Source organism: Schistocerca gregaria, unplaced genomic scaffold (assembly GCF_023897955.1).
Source record: "Schistocerca gregaria isolate iqSchGreg1 unplaced genomic scaffold, iqSchGreg1.2 ptg000705l, whole genome shotgun sequence".
NCBI lineage: Eukaryota > Metazoa > Arthropoda > Insecta > Orthoptera > Acrididae > Schistocerca > Schistocerca gregaria.
The window spans coordinates 180,001-187,500 of NW_026062083.1; the positions used below are offsets into that span (position 1 = coordinate 180,001).

The 7,500-nt window shown below is 55.1% G+C and overlaps 3 non-coding genes across 3 annotated transcripts in view; all 3 read right to left on the reverse strand.

Moving 5' to 3' along the window:
• Positions 1-911, reverse strand: part of LOC126320191 (large subunit ribosomal RNA) — a 4,222-nt gene extending 3,311 nt beyond the window's left edge. Inside the window, exon 1 of the ribosomal RNA XR_007557936.1 lies at positions 1-911. This exon is cut by the window's left edge and continues 3,311 nt beyond it. This is a non-coding gene — a ribosomal RNA (large subunit ribosomal RNA).
• A 188-nt stretch (positions 912-1,099) lies between these two features.
• On the reverse strand, positions 1,100-1,254 carry LOC126320217 (5.8S ribosomal RNA). Its single transcript, XR_007557954.1, has one exon. It is a non-coding gene; the product is annotated as a 5.8S ribosomal RNA (ribosomal RNA).
• Positions 1,255-1,619: 365 nt separating this feature from the next.
• On the reverse strand, positions 1,620-3,512 carry LOC126320244 (small subunit ribosomal RNA). The gene has a single exon (XR_007557981.1). It is a non-coding gene; the product is annotated as a small subunit ribosomal RNA (ribosomal RNA).
• Between the last annotated feature and the right edge of the window lie 3,988 nt (positions 3,513-7,500).

Here is a 7,500-nt window from a genome sequence, read left to right on the forward strand (position 1 = left end):
TGTCCAAAGCTGAAGCGCCGCTGACGGGAGCGATTATTCCGCCCGAGAGCATCCCGAGCCAACAGCGGCGCGGGTCCGGGGCCGGGCCAGGTAGGTCCGTCATCCGGGAAGAACCGCGCGCGCTTGCCGGGAGCCCGAGCGCCCAAAGGGGCGAATCGACTCCTCCAGATATACCGCCGAGCAGCCAGCCAGGACACCGGGGCTCTGCCCAACAGACGCGAACCGAGGCCCGCGGAAGGACAGGCTGCGCACCCGGGCCGTAGGCCGGCACCCAGCGGGTCGCGACGTCCTACTAGGGGAGAAGTGCGGCCCACCGCACACCGGAACGGCCCCACCCCGCGGCGAGTGGAAAGGCAACCGGACACGACCCCGCCGCGGATTGCTCCGCGCGGGCGGCCGGCCCCATCTGCCGAGGGCGGGGGCCAGTGGCCGGATGGGCGTGAATCTCACCCGTTCGACCTTTCGGACTTCTCACGTTTACCCCAGAACGGTTTCACGTACTTTTGAACTCTCTCTTCAAAGTTCTTTTCAACTTTCCCTCACGGTACTTGTTCGCTATCGGTCTCGTGGTCATATTTAGTCTCAGATGGAGTTTACCACCCACTTGGAGCTGCACTCTCAAGCAACCCGACTCGAAGGAGAGGTCCCGCCGACGCTCGCACCGGCCGCTACGGGCCTGGCACCCTCTACGGGCCGTGGCCTCATTCAAGTTGGACTTGGGCTCGGCGCGAGGCGTCGGGGTAGTGGACCCTCCCAAACACCACATGCCACGACAGGCGGCAGCCTGCGGGGTTCGGTGCTGGACTCTTCCCTGTTCGCTCGCCGCTACTGGGGGAATCCTTGTTAGTTTCTTTTCCTCCGCTTAGTAATATGCTTAAATTCAGCGGGTAGTCTCGCCTGCTCTGAGGTCGTTGTACGAGGTGTCGCACGCCACACCGCCAGCCGGCTGTGCACGCTACCGAGAAAGTACCGGTATGCGAACCGCCAGGCGACGGGCGCGCATCGCACGTTTAAGGAGACGCGGCCGGCCACACAGGCGACCACGACACTCCCACGTCTCCGAAGCGGGACAAACGCCGCGCGCTTCAGTATACGTAGCCGACCCTCAGCCAGACGTGGCCCGGGAACGGAATCCATGGACCGCAATGTGCGTTCGAAACGTCGATGTTCATGTGTCCTGCAGTTCACATGTCGACGCGCAATTTGCTGCGTTCTTCATCGACCCACGAGCCGAGTGATCCACCGTCCTGGGTGATCTTTTCCTTTTCAGTCTCCCACTGTCTCTTTCAAGACAGTAGCATTTGCGGGACTGAGGCGTCTGACGGCCCCTGTTCCACTATTTTTTTTGTGTCCAACGGCCTCACAGCCGATGGGCGTCGTACGGCTCCACACCGGAGCGGACAGGCACTCGGGCGAACGTCATTCAAAACCGGCGCCAGGCGCCAGGTACCGCAGGCCAGCCGCTCCAGAGCTTCAGCGCTCGTACCACACAACAACAACAACACTTCCGCTAGTTTTGAGAGGCACGCGTGGTTCCGCACGCGGCGCACGGCCACTGCCGTACAGGTAGCGTGTTGCGCGACACGACACGCACATCGAAAGACATGCAGTCTAGTCGGTAATGATCCTTCCGCAGGTTCACCTACGGAAACCTTGTTACGACTTTTACTTCCTCTAAATGATCAAGTTTGGTCATCTTTCCGGTAGCATCGGCAACGACAGAGTCGATGCCGCGTACCAGTCCGAAGACCTCACTAAATCATTCAATCGGTAGTAGCGACGGGCGGTGTGTACAAAGGGCAGGGACGTAATCAACGCGAGCTTATGACTCGCGCTTACTGGGAATTCCTCGTTCATGGGGAACAATTGCAAGCCCCAATCCCTAGCACGAAGGAGGTTCAGCGGGTTACCCCGACCTTTCGGCCTAGGAAGACACGCTGATTCCTTCAGTGTAGCGCGCGTGCGGCCCAGAACATCTAAGGGCATCACAGACCTGTTATTGCTCAATCTCGTGCGGCTAGAAGCCGCCTGTCCCTCTAAGAAGAAAAGTAATCGCTGACAGCACGAAGGATGTCACGCGACTAGTTAGCAGGCTAGAGTCTCGTTCGTTATCGGAATTAACCAGACAAATCGCTCCACCAACTAAGAACGGCCATGCACCACCACCCACCGAATCAAGAAAGAGCTATCAATCTGTCAATCCTTCCGGTGTCCGGGCCTGGTGAGGTTTCCCGTGTTGAGTCAAATTAAGCCGCAGGCTCCACTCCTGGTGGTGCCCTTCCGTCAATTCCTTTAAGTTTCAGCTTTGCAACCATACTTCCCCCGGAACCCAAAAGCTTTGGTTTCCCGGAGGCTGCCCGCCGAGTCATCGGAGGAACTGCGGCGGATCGCTGGCTGGCATCGTTTATGGTTAGAACTAGGGCGGTATCTGATCGCCTTCGAACCTCTAACTTTCGTTCTTGATTAATGAAAACATACTTGGCAAATGCTTTCGCTTCTGTTCGTCTTGCGACGATCCAAGAATTTCACCTCTAACGTCGCAATACGAATGCCCCCGCCTGTCCCTATTAATCATTACCTCGGGTTCCGAAAACCAACAAAATAGAACCGAGGTCCTATTCCATTATTCCATGCACACAGTATTCAGGCGGGCTTGCCTGCTTTAAGCACTCTAATTTGTTCAAAGTAAACGTGCCGGCCCACCGAGACACTCAACAAAGAGCACCCTGGTAGGATTTAAACGGGGTCCGCCTCGGGACGCGAAAGCACCCCTTCGGCTCGCCCCACCGGCAGGACGTCCCACGATACATGCCAGTTAAACACCGACGGGCGGTGAACCAACAGCGTGGGACACAAATCCAACTACGAGCTTTTTAACCGCAACAACTTTAATATACGCTATTGGAGCTGGAATTACCGCGGCTGCTGGCACCAGACTTGCCCTCCAATAGATACTCGTTAAAGGATTTAAAGTGTACTCATTCCGATTACGGGGCCTCGGATGAGTCCCGTATCGTTATTTTTCGTCACTACCTCCCCGTGCCGGGAGTGGGTAATTTGCGCGCCTGCTGCCTTCCTTGGATGTGGTAGCCGTTTCTCAGGCTCCCTCTCCGGAATCGAACCCTGATTCCCCGTTACCCGTTACAACCATGGTAGGCGCAGAACCTACCATCGACAGTTGATAAGGCAGACATTTGAAAGATGCGTCGCCGGTACGAGGACCGTGCGATCAGCCCAAAGTTATTCAGAGTCACCAAGGCAAACGGACCAGACAAGCCAATCCGATTGGTTTTGATCTAATAAAAGCGTCCCTTCCATCTCTGGTCGGGACTCTGTTTGCATGTATTAGCTCTAGAATTACCACAGTTATCCAAGTAACGTGGGTACGATCTAAGGAACCATAACTGATTTAATGAGCCATTCGCGGTTTCACCTTAATGCGGCTTGTACTGAGACATGCATGGCTTAATCTTTGAGACAAGCATATGACTACTGGCAGGATCAACCAGGGAGCTGCGTCAACTAGAGCTGAGCAGCCGGCCGCCCGGGAGTGTGTCCCGGGGGCCCGCGCGAACACGCAAGCGTCCGCTCAATTATTCTGCAAACAGGAGGAGGCCGAGCTCCCCTGCACGATACACCTCGAAACCCTCTCAGGTCCCGGCGGCGCGCAGCGCCGTCCTAGGTACTTGGTCGGTTTCGAGAGAGGCGCAATCGCCCGGAGTTAGGCGAGTAGACGGTTTTAGTGCGAACACCCTTGCTCCCAACTGAGCTTGCCGCTGCCGACAGAGGCCCGGGAGCGTGCTGTCGTGGCATTGCCGGCGGGAGACAACACGCGCCACCTATGGTGACCGGCAGCTCCAACGCCAGCGCCACACAAGGGCAAAGCCCCACTTGGGTGCAGAAGCGAACTCTCCCAGCACAGCGCACGCGCCAACACGTCCGCACAACTGCGATACAAACCACCTGCGAGAACCGCTGGGGCGACCGAGCAGCAGACGGCGTCGCGGCGCCGAGTGCCAGGCGGCGGCGCATCCTCAACGCACACAGTCCTCAATCAGACCAGCACACTGCAGATGTCCACCGCGCTTCGCACCGGGCTCGGCTGAACCAACTTTGGCCGCCAGGCGCCGCGTGCAGGGTGCGCCGCAGCGTAGCTGCGCCGCCTGCCGGGCCCGTCGGCTGGCGCTCCTGCCACTCGGCGCCCCCCACCAGCCGGCTGTTGCGCGTGCGCCCACGCAGCGCGCGGCCAACACGCCGGGCGGCCCCCCTTCACCGGCCGGGAACAGTCCCACCAAGCCACCGCCGCGTATCGCTTCATACCCACATGGGCCTAGTCACGTGTGTGGATGTGGCGGGTACCGCTGAAACAACCGGTTAATAGCTGTACCGATCGTCGCCATCACAGATTCACCTCCAGCGTGAACAACCGCTCAACAACGGATTTCCAGTTCATTTGCGTATCTTGGGCAGTAAACGTAGATGTCCACCTACATTTGCGAATTCAACAATTCTTGCATGCCAGGATGTCATGTGTCACGACACGCTACATCAGACCACATACACACTGCGACATGTGCAGAAGAGAACACGTGGAAGGTGGCCCGCGCAAGTATGCGATGTCCCTTCCGCGATCCACTGTCAACCGGCATCTGCGGCATGTCCCAGATATGGAACGCGGTCCACCAGGGTAGCACTTTGTGTGAGGCAATACGACAAAGTCGGAATACACGTGTCACTACATCAGACGGCTCACGCTGACCTGACCTGACCTGACCTGACCTGACTCACCGCACCACCACCCCCAGCGACCCAGGGTGACATACAATGCGTTCGTACGTTCCTCCCACACGCCTCTACGGCGTACCACAGTGCAACCTAGCTGTTATTGGGAGACGAGACAAGTAGCATCGAGCACAACATATGGAAATTGAGATTCGACACCGTTGGGCACAGCCAGCGTACAGTCACACGTATCACACTACTTCACTCTGTACGTAACTACCGATGATCGGTACAGCGTGTGGGTTACGCGTACGACATCAGCGGACAATGGACACAGACCATACCACGACGTACACTGAGGGCGTCGACATCTGAATGCAACTGAACAGCTGCGAGGCTCATTTAACACTCACACGCCAGACCGACCAGCTTGAGAGGACAGAGACACAAAGAGGGGGACAGAGGGGGGGGGGGGCGATATAGTCCTATTGCAGTACAATTGACAGTGGATAGCGGGAATATGTGGAAAGTAAGCAACACTCGCAAGACATCTACATGAGGATAACAACGACACCAGAGATTCCGAGCAGTGAACTATGTTAGGCAAAGGGACAACGTGGGTTAGGTTAAGGGACAACGTGGGTTAGGTTAAGGGACAACGTGGGTTAGGTTAAGGGACAACGTGGGTTAGGTTAAGGGACAACGTGGGTTAGGTTAAGGGACAACGTGGGTTAGGTTAAGGGACAACGTGGGTTAGGTTAAGGGACAACGTGGGTTAGGTTAAGGGACAACGTGGGTTAGGTTAAGGGACAACGTGGGTTAGGTTAAGGGACAACGTGGGTTAGGTTAAGGGACAACGTGGGTTAGGTTAAGGGACAACGTGGGTTAGGTTAAGGGACAACGTGGGTTAGGTTAAGGGACAACGTGGGTTAGGTTAAGGGACAACGTGGGTTAGGTTAAGGGACAACTTGAGTTAGGTTAAGGGACAACTTGAGTTAGGTTAAGGGACAACTTGAGTTAGGTTAAGGGACAACTTGAGTTAGGTTAAGGGACAACTTGAGTTAGGTTAAGGGACAACTTGAGTTAGGTTAAGGGACAACTTGAGTTAGGTTAAGGGACAACTTGAGTTAGGTTAAGGGACAACTTGAGTTAGGTTAAGGGACAACTTGAGTTAGGTTAAGGGACAACTTGAGTTAGGTTAAGGGACAACTTGAGTTAGGTTAAGGGACAACTTGAGTTAGGTTAAGGGACAACTTGAGTTAGGTTAAGGGACAACTTGAGTTAGGTTAAGGGACAACTTGAGTTAGGTTAAGGGACAACTTGAGTTAGGTTAAGGGACAAATTGAGTTAGGTTAAGGGACAAATTGAGTTAGGTTAAGCGATAATCTGGTACAGCCACAGTTAGGTTAAGCGATGATCTGGTACAGCCACAGTTAGGTTAAGCGATGATCTGGTACAGCCACAGTTAGGTTAAGCGATAATCTGGTACAGCCACAGTTAGGTTAAGCGATAATCTGGTACAGCCACAGTTAGGTTAAGCGATAATCTGGTACAGCCACAGTTAGGTTAAGCGATAATCTGGTACAGCCACAGTTAGGTTAAGCGATAATCTGGTACAGCCACAGTTAGGTTAAGCGATAATCTGGTACAGCCACAGTTAGGTTAAGCGATAATCTGGTACAGCCACAGTTAGGTTAAGCGATAATCTGGTACAGCCACAGTTAGGTTAAGCGATAATCTGGTACAGCCACAGTTAGGTTAAGCAATAAAGTTGGTTAAATTTGGTATTGTGGGAAAGGGGGAAGAGAGAGAGAGGGGGGGGGGGGGGTGGATAGTGGTGGCAGTACGCGGATGCCTGAGTCACCGTCAGATACGTCACGTCGGTTCGATGCTTGTAGCAAGAGGCTGGCGGGTCTGTGTCTCTCACTTCTGCAATTTTTCATGTGGTATAACACGAGGGCGGGGGGTGATATTTGGTGCCCCTCTGTGTAGGATGTGTGTTGGTTTATCTGAGCAATGGTAGTTGTCGGAGGAGTGGGGTATTGTGCTTTTATAGGTGGACCTACTGCTCTGGTTATCATAGTGTCGACGGTGCAATGTCGCAGAGAGGATGCACTCGACATTGTCGCATTCCAGATGTTTACGTATTGTGTGTCTCCGTTGCAGGCCGAGAGTGGTGCATGTTCGAGTGTCTGGCTGACGTGCGATTCACGTTGTGTGCCCAGTCTTACAGCACGTATAGGGACATTCGCATAAATCATCTATATGTGGCCTTGCATCATTTACTAAGCAGTGCCGTGAGACGACCGAACTATTAGGAAAGTACTGATGTACCGCATAATGTTTACCTTCCACCACACGGCGAGTATCGACTGTGCCCAGCGTTGCCACCGCAGGCAGCGGTCACCGTCACCATTGTGCGGCGGAACGGAACATCTATATCCTCAGAGGAGCACTCTTTGCCGCCGGGCGTCAGGTCTCGCGGCCTGCCGGCCAGCGCCCACGACGAACTTACTGCATGTATAGGGACAGCGGGAATTTGGCATACTTGATATAACTCTTCATGAGACGCAAGATATAGGGGTGGATTGCAACTTACGACTGCGAGAAAAGTCCGCCGTTCATCCGCCGGAGTTGCGATTTCGGCGGGGCACGTACGGTCGCGGGTGGAGCACTTGGTGCGGCGTACGCACCCGGGTTGCGGCTCCTGCGCTGGAGGGGGGTGCAGGTTTTGTGTGGGTGGGCTCGGCAAATGAGCACTGTGGGCCCCATACATGG